At 39.0% G+C, this 18,752-nt stretch overlaps 1 pseudogene; it reads left to right on the top strand.

Moving 5' to 3' along the window:
• The first annotated feature begins 12,811 nt into the window (after window positions 1–12,811).
• On the top strand, window positions 12,812–17,709 carry LOC122655089 (annotated as a pseudogene).
• Window positions 17,710–18,752: the final 1,043 nt, after the last annotated feature.

The raw sequence follows: 18,752 nt of genomic DNA, 5'->3' as shown, positions 1-18,752 counted from the left end.
CTTTTCATGTGATGGAAAGAGATGATTTTTCTGTTGTTGTTGTTTACCCTAATTCTTATTGGATGATAGAAGAGATCAGTGTAATAAATTCTTGTTATACCATTAAATTTTTTTATTGTTTTCCCATGGGCAACCATGGAGATGATCCCATGATTACCTAATAGATCCAACCAGGGAAGAAGGATATCAAGCTTGTGTAGGATCCTCTTGTAGACGTGTCTGAGGTTCCTGCTCTTAGGAACCCCTGTAAATTGAAGAGGTTAGAAACTTTTACCTTTCTTTCTCTATCTATTGTGAAAGAATTCTATTGAAACTAGCAAAGACTGAATGTCTTGGGAAAAAAGAAAATGGGGATGGGAAGCATTCCCCTCTAGAGGACTGGGAATACCAGAAGGACTTGAACATGGCTCAAGGAACATTACTTCAATCATCAGACAAGTTTAATTCGTTTGTGATATACCGAATTGAAGAACAGACACACCCGAGAGATGAAGAAGAAATCCTCTTTTAGTTTAATCTTTTACGAAACTTGAAGAGAGAAAGACAGGAAGAGGGGGGGGGGGAATTGGCTTACATCTACGACTACGAGACAAGGAAATTAATTACAAAACAAGTTGATTTGAATTTGTTTTACACTTACTTTGTCTTGCAATATACTTGCCTTGTGAATAATTTTCTCTGTCATAAATCGAAGAAATTGGAAGAAAAAAAATGTGGAGACAAAATTACAAATAAGTCTTACTACTCCACGGGGATATAGTAAGGGATTACTTTTTAGCAAAGTACTTTATTTGTTGAGAATTTTAGGCTTGATTTGGCATGTTTTCTATTTCAATATCATGAGGTGATTTCTATTCCAGAAATTGTTTGGTTTGATTTTCGCACCTTATTTCAGTGAATTAGAAATCAAATGGAATAGAAATTCTGAAACAGCTAGGAGCAGTTTCAGAACTTCTATCCCACTTGATTTCACTCTTGCTCTTTATGAGCACATGGTTAATTTAATTGGCATAATAGTAATTTCATGTTAAAAGTAAAACACCACCTTTCTTCTCCTAATGGCCTCACAACCACCTTGCCACCATCGCCACTGTCACGGGAGAAGTCCATGTAATTGTTCAAAACACAGGAGGTGCTTGTAATTGGACCAAAGTACAAGGGAGGACCATATAATTTGCTCTACATAAAATATTCGGCCAAAGCGGTTCTTATATGAGAAGCTAGGTATTGTGATGTAGCAAGTGAGTCTATTTGTTACCACAATAGTGTATTCCATCCATGGTTTTAGGTATCAGTCTCGGATCGATTGTATCAATATCGACCAACACTGATACCAAATCGGTGAATGGTATGAAAATGGTATTATTGTCAAAATACAATCATATATCAATATCTTTGAGTTATATGAATGATTTAGATCCCCATCGTATTAGATTCAATACCGATACCGATACTGATACCAATACCAATCTGACCATGATTCTGTCGCTCCCTTTTCTAGAAAATAGTGATGAGGGAATTTTATTGCAAGGCAAGACTCAATCACCCGAAGCAACCATTGATGTCTGATCATACAAATGAATTGTGCTAGAATTCATACTTTTTTGTTTTAAACTTCCCCATTCTTTCAAGCTGAGTAAACCATTTTCTCTTACAATAAATTTAAAAAAAAAAATAAAGATGCGAAAAAGAGCGCTGCCCGTTCAGATGGATCCTATGCTCAGACACAGGAACACGCAAAATTCATTAATCCCATGTTGGTGCAGGGGCTACATGACCAGACAACATCGATCTCTTACCCATAAAACGATAATCATAAGATAAGATAATCATAAAACTTTGACCAATGCGTTAATTTGTTTTGGGATTAAGCATAACTCTTTTTTTTTTTTTTTCGAACCACCCCATGCTTTCAAGCAATTAAACGTTTTTCTTAAAAAAAAGAAAAAGATTATTGACTAGTTGCATGTAAAAGATTAAGATAATCATGGGAAAAGAAATAACAATTATGGAATTAGATAGGATGAAAGGCTTTCCCATACTCCACCCGAGAGGATCTCATGAATGATGCCTCTGTAGTTCGTTTTCCACGGATTGTTATTATAATAAAACTAGATAAGGACTGATAAATTAGTATGAGAAATAGTTTTTACGTCAGCACTCCCATGTGTCTAACTTTCTCCTTTTCAAAACAAGGAGGTAAATGTGTCTTTTCATATGAAGAGGAAAGATAGACTCATGGGAGTGCTGGCTGATGAGGCATAAAACACCCCTCCTATCAGAGGCTGCCACATGGCCGACCCGATCTCAGTCCGAGAACCTAGTTGGGCCTAGCAGGAGACCTGGCCGACCCCATCTCTGATAAGTCACCTGACAGAGTCAGACTCGAGCGAGCCAGCCGGTGGCTGAGGCCGAGCTCATACAGGTCAGCCATAGACTCCTGGCCGAGCTTGCGGTCGAGACCAACCTCTCGGGCCGACCTCCCTTGCCGACCTCCTTTGCCGACCTCCTCTGCCGACCCCCAGGGCCGACCTCCGAGGATGTAGCCCTCCTCCACTGAAGCTACCATAGCACCCCACCGGGGACCTCCGGGCCACGTTAGCACATCCAGAGAATCACGGGATAGGGATCGAGCCACGATCCTAGCACAACACGGAATCACACTCTACATGGACTCTTACCTTAATAAGAGTCCGACCCCGAAAATAACTCTCCACTCCGCTATACGCGGGAGAACCTTCCGAAAGAAGGACTCCTACCATACTAGGACTCTCCCAATCGCCTCATCTCCTCCTCACTCTATAAATACCCAGGTATGGAACACCATCGATCAGCTGGCTTTTTACTACGCAGTTACGCTGTTGCATTGGAGACCTAACTTGAGCATCGGAGAGTCTTAGGCCGGAGCCACACCGGTTCTCTTGTGCTCATCGCTTGGTTTTTGCAGGTCCATCCGTGGGCGAACCGAACATCGGAGGTTTTCACACGCAACACTGGCATAGGCCACACTCCTAGACCCAATTAGCATATAGTATTAAACTCATGATGGGGTTATCTAAAGTGTGGCCTTTTACCAGATGAATTGGTAAGCGATTATAATTCAAGGAATTTTGCATATCAATTCAAATCTGAACATCTCGTATTGATCCAATTGTGGTTATTTGATCTGATTTTGATTCGGTTTACATTTTGAAAAGATGTAAATCAAAATCAAAATGAATAGGAATTAGTCAAAATCAGAATTGTTTTATACTCGGTCCGATTTTATCGGTTTCTATTCGATTTTTCTTATCTGGTTCACATCCACTTTACATGCAGTTTGTAATGCTAGTTTTGGAAATGATTTGCAATTCTAATTTTTTGATGTGTTTAATTCCAATTCATATTTGATTTCTATGTGTTCATAGTGATGGTTTGTAATTGGTTTCACTTTTGTATCCTTTAATTCGATTCCTTTTACACTGATAAGTGCGCAAATGTTGGTGGAGAGAAAATAGAAAACAAATAGAAAAATAAGAGAAAAGATAAGAGAGAAAGTAGAGATTTGGGCTCCTGACGCAATTGGAGGCCGCCAATCTTCTCTCAAGTTAAACTCAAGAAATAAATTAAGAATTTTCTCTTTTTTAAATTACAACTTGAACTCATAAACTAAAGGGTAAAGTACACGTACCCCCTATAATGCACCTAGTATTTCTCGTACCCCCTAAGCTTTTGATAAGTCCACGTATCATCCCTCAATATTCCACGTACCACCCCTGCTTTACCCCCCTAATGCCAGATAAGTCCAAACTATTAAGTACCACCTTTAAGTGCTAAAAACTTGATCATTTTACCCTTTGTTCTATTTTTTTAAATTTGAAAAGACCTAATTGCCCTCACTTAGGTATTACCCTAACCTAATTGGAAAAGACCATCTTACCCCCAACTATTTGTTCTTCAAAATCTAACCCAACCTAATATTACCGTCCAGCTCCCTGCTCCGTCCACCACTTCCTTCTTTGGCGACGACAACTTCTGCAGGTGACTTCTTCTCAACTTCTCCTTCTTCTGCTTCTTCTACAACCTCATCTACAGGTTTGATTGATATTTTAGGCTAAATTTGTAAAGGAATTGAAAGAAAAAACACTAAAAAGATTTCTGCATAAGTAATTTCTGCATAAGAAGAAGGAGAGGAAGAAGTATATCGCGTTCTTGACCTGGCTGACAAATCCCCGTAGCCGAAAGGTTCATTTAAAAATAAAAAATAAAAAAAATTCTCTAGATTCAACAGAACTGACTTGAAGACATCGATAGCTTAAGCAAACTCCCAAGCCTGCTCCACTGCAATTCTACCCACTCCCGAAATCAGAAGATTCTCTCCGCAACTATTTTACCCCTCAGAACCCTTAATCCATGATAATAGACTCCAATTCTTCGCTAAAACATTCGCATTTCACAAACCAGACAGATTTCTATCAATCCCGCGAACAAGGTAAACCAGAACTTATCCACTAGCAGACTCCTGTGAGCGCATCCAAAGCTAGATAATACCCAAAACTTCCTCGACTAAATACAAAGCATCAAATTTAAATTACCATTTCCAACTATCTCTTAATCGCTTAAAGCACCGCAGCTGGAGATCCCAAACAGAAACTATCAACTTTACAATCACCGAAACCCCCTCTTTTTAGTGTTTTTTCTTTCAATTCCTTTACAAATTTAGCCTAAAATATCAATCAAACCTGTAGATGAGGTTGTAGAAGAAGTAGAAGAAGGAGAAGCTGAGAAGAAGTTACCTGCAGAAGTTGTCGTCGCCGGAGAAGGAAGTCGTGGACGGAACAGGGAGCTGAACGGTAATATTAGCTTGGGTTAGGTTTCTAAGAACAAATAGTTGGGGGTAAATGGTCTTTTCCAATTAGGTTAGGGCAATACCTTAAGTGAGGGCAATTAGGTCTTTTCAATTTTATAAAAATAGAACAAAGGGTAAAATGGTCAAATTTTTAGCACTTAACGGTGGTACTTAACAGTTTGGACTTATCTGGCATTAAGGGGTAAAGCAGGGGTGGTACGTGGAATATTGAGGGGTGGTACAGGATCTTTATCACCTCCAGTTTGCTGACCGGCCCAGTTCCCCAGTTCCTCTAACAAAGGGGGGCTGAAATGACCTCTCTACCCATGCCCAAACACCCTGCCCGGGTGGGGTCCACCATCCCCCTATTAGAGGAACTGGGGAACTGGGCCGGTCAGCAAACTGGAGGTGATAATTTTCCGGGTGGTACATGAACTTATTAGAAGCTTAGGGGGTACGAGGAATATTGGGTGCATTATAGGGAGGTACGTATACTTTACCCTAAACTAAACAAGATAATAACCTACTCATAAAAACACTCTCCACTTCAGTCACTAATCTCCTAACCGAGATAAAACCCACCACTTCTTTACAATTAACATATGATAATATCCTTTTACCAAAAAAAAAAACAAGAAACACATGATAATATCCTTTATTTATTAATAAAAATTAAATATGGATATCCTATTATCAAGGAATTAGACACGTAACATACACCTAATTTGAGGGCATGAATAAATAAGTTTTAGGTAAACTTACCATCTAAATATATATTGTAGATTCTTTTACTATACATTCTAACATCATAAAAAGTTATCTTACAATCCCTTAGAAACACAGAACCGACCTTCTCGAACGTTAGGCAGTAAAAAAAATTGAGTTTATTCGGTCTGATTTTATCATTTTTTTTACTGGTTCCTATTCGATTTAGAATCATCAGTTTTTCGGTGCATATCAAAACCAATCTAGGAATAGAGAACCTATGAAATCATAATCAAGTCATTTCTTTGCGGTCCGATTTGGTTTGATTGTAAATAGTCAATTCCAGTTCCGATATTTGGTTCCAATTCCATTTTTACACCCTTAATCATATATGTCTTATCCTTAAACTCAACAACATGCGGCAAAATAAAATCCATCACTTCAAGCTAAATATATGATTAAAATTTACACATTTTGAAAGACAAAAAGAGAAAATTATTGAATTATCAGGTTATATGGATTGAAAAAAAATTGGGATAAATGATCTATGATCAATCCAACATTCCAACCCCACCTCCCATTATAAAAAAGTCTACCCAATTTATTGCTTATATCGGCTATATGATCTCGTCATACACAATAAATTGGCTCAAATTGTTTCCTTCCAAATAGCCAATCAAAAGACAGCCATCATGAAGCTAATTTGGAGAATTGCAAGAAAAATAGCATGTGGGTAAATCAAATTTATTCTAGATATATAAATATTTTTTTCAGTAAATTTATTCTAGATATTTGATAATGGACTCTATATGGGTTATTAAAAAAGCATCTGATTGTTCTTATGTTTGAAATAAAATTCTTAAATTCAGATTTCTGGTTGAGCAACATGTTAAATGGAAAATTAGAAATGGTGCAAATATGCTTTTATCATGGCTTGATCCCTGGTACCTCCAAGGAATCTTAGGCTGTGTTTGGAATGCATTTTAGGTTGATTTTGCATTCTCGAGTGATAAAAATAAGGGTAAATTATTTGGACACCTCCTGTACTATGGTCATTTTGCTTACGATTACCAACGTTTGGAACAATTACTTGACACCCCCCAAAACCTGTGGGTATTAGTCTGCTGTTAGTATTTAAAAGAAAATATCTATTTTACCCTTATCACCTATTGAATAAATAGAAAACAATGAAATTAAAATTACCTATGAACTCTTCTTCTACTTCTTCTTCCTACCACATCTCATGCTGCAACCCACCCCTTTCATTGTTGAACCATTTACTGTTGTTATGGTGATTTGCAGACGCCGGAGAAAAACAAAGCAAACAACCCACGAACGCCGGCCATAAAAAAACCCAAACCATTGTTACCCTAAAAACAAAGGCCCAAATGCTAGAGATTGAGATTGGGAGGTTGAAATTGAGAGATAAAGAACTTTCAGAGGAAAACTAAAAAGGGGAAAAAAAACAAAAATTTGCAGAAACTCTGGAACTTCCACTTCTGAAAGGTCCAAAAAGCAAGAAAACCTCTAAATTCATTTACAACGTCGGAATAAACAAAGAACTGTAGGAGGAAGGGGTACAGAGCAGAGGTTAGAGACGAGTTCCATTGATCTCATTTCTCCCACTCGCAATCTCCCTGCTTCGCTCTTGCGCAGAACGGTAACCCAGTCATTCATTCTCTTTCCCCATTGAAATGGCTTTCAATTACATCTCCCTCCCTAAGCACTCTCTCCCATCATCACTCCCCTCCATAATCCCTAAATGCCCATCTGTGAAGCACCGGCTAATGTCCGTTTCCTTAATGCGTCTTCCCTTATTTAAAATCCATTCCACTCTGCAACCACTTTTTACCATTCTCTTTCCTAGCTTTCCTGCAATTTAGGGTTTTCAGTCTTTCGACATTAACGAGCAATCTTCAGTAGTGCTTCACTATTCTCATCCTAAGCCTGCAAATCATCCATGAAGAATACCCAGGGCCTTCACTCTTACAACCCCAAAGCCCATTCAGATTTCAAGAAAATGACGATACAAGCCGCCATGGAGCATACCCAACGTGCCCAAACCCTCACAGAATCGCTCGGATCAAAATGTCACAATGAGAGCAGCAGATCTTCCTAATATTTTAGGGCTTAGTTGGCCCTTATGGTAAGGACCTTCGAACCTAATCAGAGGCTGATTCAAGCTTTTGATGTTGTGTAATCAGTTTTCTCCAAGGGGCTGGCGATGCCCTGTTTTTCTGGTTTTTTTGGACAGCTTTGAATGTGAGATTATTTACAATCAGACCATCCGTTATGTCTGATATTTTGGGACATTATTGGCTTACCTAAAAGGCTCCCTCGACCTTTAGTTTGGTGTCAATCTGACACCTTGAGTTGCTGATTTTTTGAAACCATCCAAATTTCGGGTTGGTGATTTCAGACATGGCTGCTGGTTTTTTTTTGGTTGCAAGAGGAAGAAGAAGAAGGAGGAGAAAGGGGGCAAATATGTCACTTCACTACACCTTAAGGGTAGTTTAAGTATTTACAAAATATTTAACCCATGGTAACGGTGATTGACTAACGGACAGGGCTACTTGAAAAAAATGGTAAACTATAGGAGATGTTCAAGTAATTATTATTTCAAACGTTGGGGAGACTAAGCAAAATGGCCATAGTATAAGAGTGTCCAAGTAATTTATCCTAAAAACGACTATTTTTATCATCTGAGAATGCAAAATTGACCTAGAATGCATTCCAAGAATGCATAGCAAACACTGCTTTAGTCAATGCTTTTGATGAGAATACTCCTCATAACTCTGGTATCTGGAGAAACGATTTTGTTTCTGATGTATTCACAGAATGAATGGGTTGAGTATTCTGGCTATCAATCAACTCTTGTGTATATTTGGGTTGAGTATTCTGGCTATCAATCTTTCTTGATGGATTGGGATATTCTTAACTCTTCTTCCTGTGTTTTTTGTTGGCCCCATTTTTTAAGAAAATTTGGGATACCGCATTATCCTGTATTTTGAAAGATCTTGCAAAAGAAAATTCAACTTGATTATTTCAATCGGGAGAAGTAGCAAGAATGTTCCTGTTATAAGGCTAGCAGCCAAGGAAATAGGATCTTAAGGGGTATTTTAGAAAATACAAAAACTTAGAAAGGTATTTATGAACCCAAAGGGATAGTGAATTATTCCATTTCCTTGGCTGCTAGCCTTGTAGCAGCAAACTGTTTTTCCCACATTTGGATAGTTTTGATGTGTCTAAGGGAAGAGCGAAACATTAGAACTGGATTGTATAGATTATTCTCTATGAGCGAGAGCCATCTTTGACCTTGTTATCCTTGTTTCTTTAGAGGGCGGGCTATCCATAGCGGATTGTGATCCTCTACTGCCTCCTGCCCAAGAGGCCGGCCAGCATGCAGCTTCACACCGACATGGACGAAATGACCGTCCTACCCCACTCAGGCAGGGTGGTCAAGCAATGGATAGGGTGGTCATTTCACTCCTGCCTGTATGAGGCTGCACGCCAGCCCACTGGCATGCGGCAGCAGAGGATCCAAATTGATCCATAGCTGGTTAGAGCTATACCTTTTATCTTAATTAACTATACTTGATCTTTTTGGAATATTGCCTTTAAGCTTATTTCGGATAGTTTCTTGTTCTATCTCCCTTTTTCTTTTGTTGGGTTGGCTTGTCTTCCTAGACAAAGTTAGCATTTCTGTAAGAATATCATTCCTTTCTTTATTTGATTTTTGATTACCCATTTAAAAAAAAAATGTCTCCCATGAGGTGGAAATGGCGAAAAGGGACAAAAGCTTACGGAGAACTAGTTTATGATCAATCCAAACTCCTCAATTGGCCAATCAAAAGACAACCTCTGCCTTCCATGAGGTGGAAGGGCAGAAAGGGACAAAAGTTTAGTAGCTGTTAATAAATTTTTAACAGGCAAAAGATGTGTTTATAAGGGGGTCGTGCATGCTCATCTTGAATCAAGCTAGCCATTCATAGTGATAGAGGCAGCTGAAATTAAACCACATAATGGAGTGGCTTCTTTCCCTTCTAGGAGCTCCCTTTCTTCCATTGATTCTCATTCTAAAGACCAAACAAGTGAAGAAGAGAACCAACCTTCCTCCTAGCCCTCCTAAGCTTCCCATCATAGGTAACTTGAACCAACTTGGCAAGGTCCCTCACCGCTCTCTATGGCAACTCTCTAAGGAATATGGTCCAATTATGCATTTGCAACTTGGGCGCATGCCTACGTAGGCATCATGCGAGATCATGAATTCTCATGATCTTGATTGTTGTGGTAGGCCTGCATTGATGGGTGCAAAAAAGCTCTCATACAACAATTTAGACATTACTTTTTGGGGTTACGATTAACAAAAAATGAGAAAATACAGAGGAAATGAGAAGATACAGAGATTTTGGGAATGTTTCTCACATTGAGCATGAGAAGACAAACTGCTTTCATTTATATAGAAACAGCAATAGCTTAAGTTACATATTGTGCTTACACGTGGACATGAGGGGACCATGTGGACTATGATGTCAGAAATAGAAAAATTAACAAACTAACTAACAACTGTAACAGACTCAGTTTTATTTCTATTATCCCCCCGCAAACTGAGCAGAGGTTTAGGACCTAAGCCCAGTTTGGTACAAATGCTAGAAAACTCCCTCCGAGGTAATGGCTTTGTAAAAACATCAGCTAACTGCTGTGAGGAGGGAATAAACCGAGTGAGTAGTGATCCAAGAGCCACCTTCTCTCTAACGAAATGGTAATCGATCTCTATATGCTTAGTCCGAGCATGTAAAATAGGATTCACCGTTAAATGCAAGGCACCGATATTGTCACAAGACATGGTTGCGGGCTTGACTGAGAAACACCAATATCTCGAAGAAGAAAAGATAGCCAAGTCAACTCAGCAGCTGTGGAAGCCATGGCCCTATACTCGGCCTCAGTACTTGAACGAGCAACTGTTGGTTGCTTCTTAGCACTCCAAGAAATACATGTAGAGCCTAAGAAAGTACAAAACCCAGTTGTGGAGCGGCGAGTGAGAGGGCAGCCAGCCCAATCCGAATCTGAATAGGCAGCAGATCAAGGGAACTATCCCGCAAGATACGCATTCCATGATTCAGAGTACCACTGACATACCGAAGTATGTGTTTCACCATCCTGAAGTGAGAGAGAGTAGGATGATGCATATGTTGACAAACGGTATTCACAGCAAACGACAAGTCTGGTCTGGTCATAGTGAGGTATTGAAGTGATCCCACCAGACTACGATACAAAGTGGGATCAGAAAACAAAACATCTGTGGCAGAGTCGGATGATGTAGAAAGACTCATTGGAGTAGAAATGGGCTTGAGAGCAGTCATATTAGCTCGCCGAAGAACATCAGCAGCATATTTTGATTGGGACAGAAAAAGACCGTGGTCATCGTTCAAAACCTCAATACCAAGGAAATAATGCAGAAAACCCAAATCCTTCATTGCAAAAGTAGAACCCAATGCTGAAATAAATTCATTCAAGAACAAAGGTTCATTCCCAGTCAAGATAATGTCATCCACATACAGTAGGAGAAGTAAGATGCGACCGTGATGCCGATAGACAAATAACGACGGATCAGACACGCTACAATAAAAGCCATACTCCAAAAGAAAACCGCTGAAGCGATCAAACCAAGCCCGTGGGGCTTGTTTTAAACCATAGAGTGCTCGTTGAAGTTTACACACGGCAGTGGGCTGAGAAACATCCTCAAACCCAGGGGGTTGACGCATGTAAACCGGAGTGGAGAGATACCCATGAAGAAAAGCATTCTTGACGTCAAGTTGCCGTATAGGCCAACATCGGACTGTAGCAACGGTGAGAATCAGCCTTATGGAACCAGGCTTAATAACCGGGCTGAAGGTCTCAAGAAAATCAGTACCTTCCTGTTGATTGTATCCTTTAGCAACAAGACGCGCCTTAAGGCGTTCCAAGCTACCGTCAGCACATAGTTTGGTCTTGTAAATCCACCGACACCCAACAATATTCATTTCTTTGGTTCGAGTAACCAATGTCCAAGTATTATTATGTGCTAGAGCCTCCATTTCCTCAACCATTGCAGCACGCCAACCATTATGACACATGGCAGATTTGATAGATTGTGGTTCTGTGGGAATGGTCACAGAGGTAAGAGCATATCGTGAGTTTGGTTTGACAACACCCAGTTTGCTCCTGGTGACCATATGATGAGAGGAAGAAGAGGACTGTTGTGTAATAGGTGTCTCAAGAAGAGGAGCTGGTTGAGGTAAAGTAGGTTCAGGTTGATGTAAAACAGGTTCAGATTGAGGTAAAATAGGTTCAGGTTGATGTAAAACAGGTTCAGATTGAGGTAAAACAGGTTCAGATTGAGGTAAAATAGGTTCAGGTTGAGGCAAAATAGGTGGATATATGTGGCCGTGTACACTGGAGAACCATGGACCTATAGTAGTAGAATCAGGGACAGACTTTGTAGAGGCTGGTGAGGAAATGGCCGAAGGGATCCATCTCTCAAAGGTACTAAAGTCGACAGTGGGAAGTTCTGGAGAAGTCAGAGTTGGAATTGTAGCTCTTTGAAGCAGAAATACACTCTCATTGAACACAACATGACGTGAAATGTAGACTTTCCCTGTAGAATAATGAAGACATCTATAGCCTTTGTGTCTATCACTATACCCCAGAAAAATGCAAGGGAGTGACCTCTGACCAAACTTGTTTGGGCAATAACCTCCCAAATAAGGAAAACATTGAGTTCCAAATACTCTCAACACAGTATAATCTGGTTCCTTGGCAAATAAAAGATGCAGGGGAGTATCCATACCTATAACAGAGGAAGGCAATCGATTTATAAGAAAAACAGCAGTGGAGAATGCCTCTACCCAATACCGAAGAGGAATGGAAGCATTATATAACATCGCAAGACCCAACTCGACAATATGCCGGTGTTTTCTCTCAGCAATGCTTTTTTGCTCGGGTGTCTTTGGGCAAGAGATGTGATGGATAATACCAGCCTGATTGAGATGTGCAATAAACCCTGAATCCATAAACTCACCACCACCATCAGATTGAAACACCTTGATCTTCTTTTCAAATTGTCGCTCAACCATTTTTTGAAACATAACAAACACTTTAAAGAACTCAGATTTGCGCCGTAAATGGGTAAATCCAACTATACCGAGAGAAATCATCTACAAACAAAGCATAGTATCGAAATCCTTGAACACTAGTAACTCGGAGCATTACCCCAAAGATCACAGTGTATGCGAGCTAATGGCTCGTACTACGAGTAAAAGAAGAAATGAACGGCAACTTAACACTCTTACTAAGTTGACAATGCTACAAAGACCGTGTAAGCTATGGGTTACAGTAATGACCCCTTTATTCTGAAGAAATTTTGTAATTTTTCCTTGGGGATGCCCCAAACGCTGATGCCATATCTCTGCTTTGTGATTTGAATCGATGTGAAAAATAAGCTTCATGTCTGTGATTTATTATCAAAAGCATACATCCACCAAGTCTACTCCCGATGCCAATATCTTCCTTGTCCGTAGGTCCTTTATCACAAAACCAGCACCATTAAATTCAAAAGCACAAGGTAAATCCCTAGTGAGTCGTGGAACTGATGAGATTCTTACGAATAGCAGGGACAAGTAGAACATCCTTTAATCGTAAAGTTGTGTTACCTTGCACAATTTCTCCTTCACCAACATGTGTGATTGGTAATTGAGTACCATCCCCAACCATTACAAGATGTGAACCATTATAGGGGATGAGATTTTTAAGGTTACCTGTCGTATCGACATATGAGTGTAGCTCCGTATCCTGGGAACCATGCTGAGTCCTGTGCATCGCAGCCAGGCAGATGGAACATCTCTAGCTTGGAAGTTATTATCAAACCTACTCCAACACTTGAGCTCCATGTCCATATTTGTAATGATTTGGCACCTAATCGGTGAGCCAACATACTTGTTCGAGAACCGTAAGACGGATTTTGGCGCTGATTTGGAAAGGAACTCGTTTGTCGTGGTTTGGTTGAATTGTGACTTGAATTGAGTCCGGCCGAAGCTTTCTCTGAGTCGACCAGAATCAGTATCAATCTTCTTTGGCCATTGATTGTTGCCTTGTGGCCGACGTGGCTGTATTGAACAAAACCTCTACCATGAGAGGTAAAGGAGTTCTCACTTTGTTTAGGCTTCTTGTTGTGGTCACCATAGTAAGCCCTGTGTGAATTCGTCATTGTATCGATTGATGATTCGATTGCGCAAGTCATGACTTAACGAAGAGGAATCAAGTCGCATAACAAGGCACCGGTGGCTTTAGCATAGTCGTAGCAAAAGTCTCATAAGCAGGTCCAAGATTGGTAAGTAGAGAAAACACTTTCTTCGATCTAGCACAGTTTGTCGGATTGCATTGAGCTGATCACAGATGTTCTTGAATTCCACAAGATATTCAGATAGAGACTTTGCATCGATTTTCTTGAGAAAATGCAGCTTAGAGAGGAGCTCAAATTCTCGAGCCTCGGATGCTTGAGAAAAAGTCAAGAAAGTGTCTTCCATAGCTCATTGAAGTCCGAATTCCAACGGCCAAACCGAGAACATCTTCGATAATGTTCCAGTGATCCAGGCTTTAACCAATCGGTCGTTCGAATCCAGGCCATATAGGCTGGATTTGGTGTTGAGTTACCGGAGGAATCGATTGTCTCGATCCGGTATGAGAAGATCCCCATAACAAAGCCAAGGAGATCCTCGACTTTCTATCAGAGACAAAATTTGAGTCTCCCACAGGAGAAAATTGTTCTGATTGAGTTTAAGAGTTACAAAGTTTGCAACATTGAGGGTGCAAGGATAAGCGTACATACAGATTCGAGTTGTTTGTACCGGTAGAACATGATTGCTTAGACTTACAGTAAAACAATCGTAGAGGAAAAGATGGAGAAAGACTCAAGATCTAAACAAAAAGATTTAAGATCTTTAAAGAAAAACAGATCGAGAAAGACTCCAGAAAGGAGAAATTGATCTGTAGAGTTACCCTAACATTCTGTAGATCTGCACTTAGAAAGACTTCAGAAGATCATAACCGATCATTGAAGAAGATGAAATCACCATTGTTGTGCGAGAGAAGTTCACTCTTGAAGCTCTGATACCATAACAAAAAATGAGAAAATACAGAGGAAATGAGAAGATACAGAGATTTTGGGAATGTTTCTCACATTGAGCATGAGAAGACAAACTGCTTTCATTTATATAGAAACAGCAATAGCTTAAGTTACATATTGTGCTTACACGTGGACATGAGGGGACCATGTGGACTATGATGTCAGAAACAGAAAAATTAACAAACTAACTAACAACTGTAACAGACTCAGTTTTATTTCTATTAACGATGATCATTGGAGGGAGATGAGGAAAGTGTGTGTTCTAGAGCTCTTTAGCTTGAAGAGGGTGCAATCTTTTCGTTCCATTAGAGAAGAGCGAGTTGCTTCAATGATTAGCTCAATTTTGAAATCTTCTTCATCATCTACTCCTATTAATATGAGTGAGATGCTATTTACCATCAATGATGATATAACTTGTTGCTGGTTGCTTTTGGTAAGAGTTAGAAGGGGAGAGAATTTGATAATGGGCGGTTAGGAGAAGCTATTCATGAAGCCGTCGCTTTATTGGGTAATTTCGCCTACGGCGATTTATTTCCTCACGTTGGGTGGATCTTGGACAGGTTCACTGGCTTCTAAGGAAGGCTAAAGAAGTGCTTCATTCCATGAATTTGATCATTTCTATTAAAGAGTGATTGATGAACACCTCAACAATGAGAGAGCTGAATCAGAGCAGGAAGACATCACTGATGTCTTGCTCCAAGTAGGAAGGGGTCATAAAGGTAGGGTTGTAAACGGATCGGATTCGGCTCGGATAGTGTTATATGCGCATCCGCATTCGATTAGCTATCGGACAGATTCGGATAGTGCTAAACGGATATGGACACGGATATAGATCGAATATTTTATCCGTTTACATGTAAATATAGTTTTTCGAATAACTATAGCGTACCCGTATCCGCATCCAATTAGCTTTCAAACGGATTCGGATAGTGCTAAACGGATACGGACACGGATACGAAAACGGATTTTGGTTATTCATTTACACCCCTACATAAAGGTAGTAAAGGTTCTCTCACTCATGATCATATCAAAGCAGTCCCCATGGTAAGTTAAGCTACCACCTATCTCCAATTCTTATCTCCTTCAACTTATAGATTTTCTTATTAACACCCCTCAAAGTGTCAAATAATTTATAATCTCATATTTTTGCCCTTCTGGCATGACATGCAAATTTTTTTTTTCCCTAATGAGAGTAATAATATCATTTTACATGAGTACTCGAAAAATATACATGACAGTAATACGTTTTGATAATGACATAATTATAAGTCACTTTCAATTTATTTTTGAAAACCCTTTTATACTCTTATCTTGAAAAATTTTTGAGAATAAGATAAGAGACAATTAAAAGAATGTGTCAAGTTCTAAATACACCTATAAACATATCATTCAGACACTTCCACTTAAGAATTATTAGTTCCTTTAATGTAATGTTAAACACCCCCAACCATACGTCAAATTGTGCAAAAGGCTCTATTTGTACAAGTGATATTTCTTTATCATATTATGCAAATTTTTAGGAACGAGTAAGATATTGCAGAGATTTGGCATCATGTAAGATGTAACGGCGGCCATTTACCCAAAAAAAGGAAAAAATGTAACGGCGGCCTTCTTGTATTTGGCCTATATTTCATATCATGGCATTTAATCAAAATACCATAGGTCAAATAGAATTCAAACCGTCAATCTAAAAGTTGGTTTCAATTTCTATCCAATTTAGATTAATTTTTAATGGGTTAACCTCACGGGATCTTATTGGGCCATTATCGGGTTGGCATTAAGCTCGGAAACCAGGTTTTGACTGGGGGCGAGTCATTTGAGTTGAGTCAAAATTTTGAAAACCTAGTCAAAAGTCATGTAGACTAGGTTAAGCTAAAAAAAGGCGAGACTGGATCATAAATCGTCTGAGTCAAATAAGACTCGGTATTTTTATCCGAATCATGACAAAGTATAGTTGTTTCTTAAAAATCATAAAACCAATTAACTTATAAACTGAGTTAAGTAAAATAGTAAATCCATGTAAACAATAAAAAAAAACCCTCAACTCTTTGGGTCCCTTTTCTTATTCAATTGTATGAACTCAAAATGCAATGATCTGTGATTCCTTGATTTTTGTGTCTTGATTTTTCCATATTTTTCTTATTTTTTTTATTAATTTATACATGTTTATTGCATTAAAAAATTATAATGTGACTCGTTTTGACTGGATTTGACAAGGCCGAATCACCAAATTTTCTAAAAGATGAATCTGAGTGAGAAAACCTAGTTTTCCAACTATGGTTTTAACTTCTTTTTTTTAGTCCATCCCCTCTCATGCTGCATGCATGAAAACCTCTTCCTTATAATTATGAATTAATTGTTTTTAATAATTTTTGCTTATTATTATTATTTTTTTTTCAGAATATATTTTTAGGTGGAGTAGACGTTGGTGTTGTGTTGGGCAATGACAGAGCTTGTAAAGAAGCCGGAAGTAATGAAGAAATTACACAATGAGATAAGAAGCATTGTTGGAAACAAAGGAAAGGTTGATGAAGTAGATAACGATCAGCTTAAATTCCTTAAAATGGTGATAAAAGAGGCTCTTAGATTGCATGCTTCATTTCCTCTATTGGTCCCACGAGAAATCAATAATCATTTTATCATTAATGGATATGACATTTACCCCAAAACACTGGTTCAAGTGAATGCTTGGGCAATCGGGAGAGATCCAAAATATTGGATAAACCCAGAAGAGTTCATGCCAGAGAGGTTCATAAATAGCTCAATTGATTATAAGGGAGCACATTTTGAGTTATTGCCTTTTGGAGCAGGTCCAAGAAGTTGTCCTAGAATGCATATGGGTGTTTCAGTGATGGAGCTAACACTCGCAAATCTTCTGTATGCCTTTGATTGGAGCCTTCCTGATGGTATGAAGAAGGAAGATATAGAGATGGATGAGGAAGTAGGTCTTATTGTTCATAAGAAAGCTCCTCTTTACCTTGTGCCTATTAAGTGTTTGATGGATGACCCTTGAGAGGAAAGGAATCCTCCTATTTCCATTATTTGACGCAATAAGTATTACGTACCCTCCCCCGTCTTTGTTGTATACCAGCTCATGTACCCTGCCATCGTCTTTCGTTGTATTCCAGCTCATGTTGTTGTTCATTTGGTGTGTATCTAGCTTATAAATTAATAAATGGAAAAAGGAAGCGCATGATGCCAGTGTGCAAACTATTGCTCACACTTTTTTCACATCCCTCTTGTGAATCTCATATTTTCTCTCTTCATTAAATGCCCACCACTATTTGATTATTCATACCTCTCCTCCCTTATTGGTGTAAATCTGTATTCTAGAAGAAATAAATTATTGTTTACCAAAAAAGAAAAAAATAAGAAATAACTTATTAGAGATTGAGATACATTACGATCGTACAAAATCAACTAAAAAAATTATATCATTCACAATTGAACTGGTATTAATGTCATTGTGTCAGATATTTTTTTAGGAAAAAAGGTGGGTATGCTAGCAGTATATTGTATGCTAGCACCGTGTGTCTATCTCTCTCTTACCCCTTTTGAAATGACTCCCTTACCATTCAAAGGGGGAAGAGAGAGATAGACACATAGGGTGCTAGCATCCAGTATACCCCATCACTCTCTCTATTTTTTATGATGGAAACATAATACCATCGCTAAAAACAATATTTTTTATGAATAAAAATTTTTACCGTCATAAATAACTCTTTTCCTGTAGTGAAGCAACCCATTACCTTGATCAATGGAGGCGTGGAATGAACTCTTCTTCCCTTAAAATTACTTCCAGTATGATTAATTTTTATGAAGGAAATGAAATTAGATCATGGCTCCATGCTCAATGGCAGACACATACTTTTTTATTTCTAAATCTGCCTCTTTTGTGCTCTAAGAAGTACTGGGTGGGACATGTGTCTACCACTAAACGTGCACGTGCAAGCAGCGCGGAACTGAATTTTTTTTGTATGCAGTTCCTTGACCGGTGTGGTTCCCTAGTGCCTCTCACAAGAGGAGGGTGGACCCCACCAGGGCAGAGTGTTCGGT

Source organism: Telopea speciosissima, chromosome 3, assembly GCF_018873765.1.
Source record: "Telopea speciosissima isolate NSW1024214 ecotype Mountain lineage chromosome 3, Tspe_v1, whole genome shotgun sequence".
Taxonomy (NCBI): domain Eukaryota; kingdom Viridiplantae; phylum Streptophyta; class Magnoliopsida; order Proteales; family Proteaceae; genus Telopea; species Telopea speciosissima.
The sequence above is the reverse complement of the archived record's forward strand: the minus strand, read 5'-3'. Positions and strand labels throughout refer to the sequence as shown.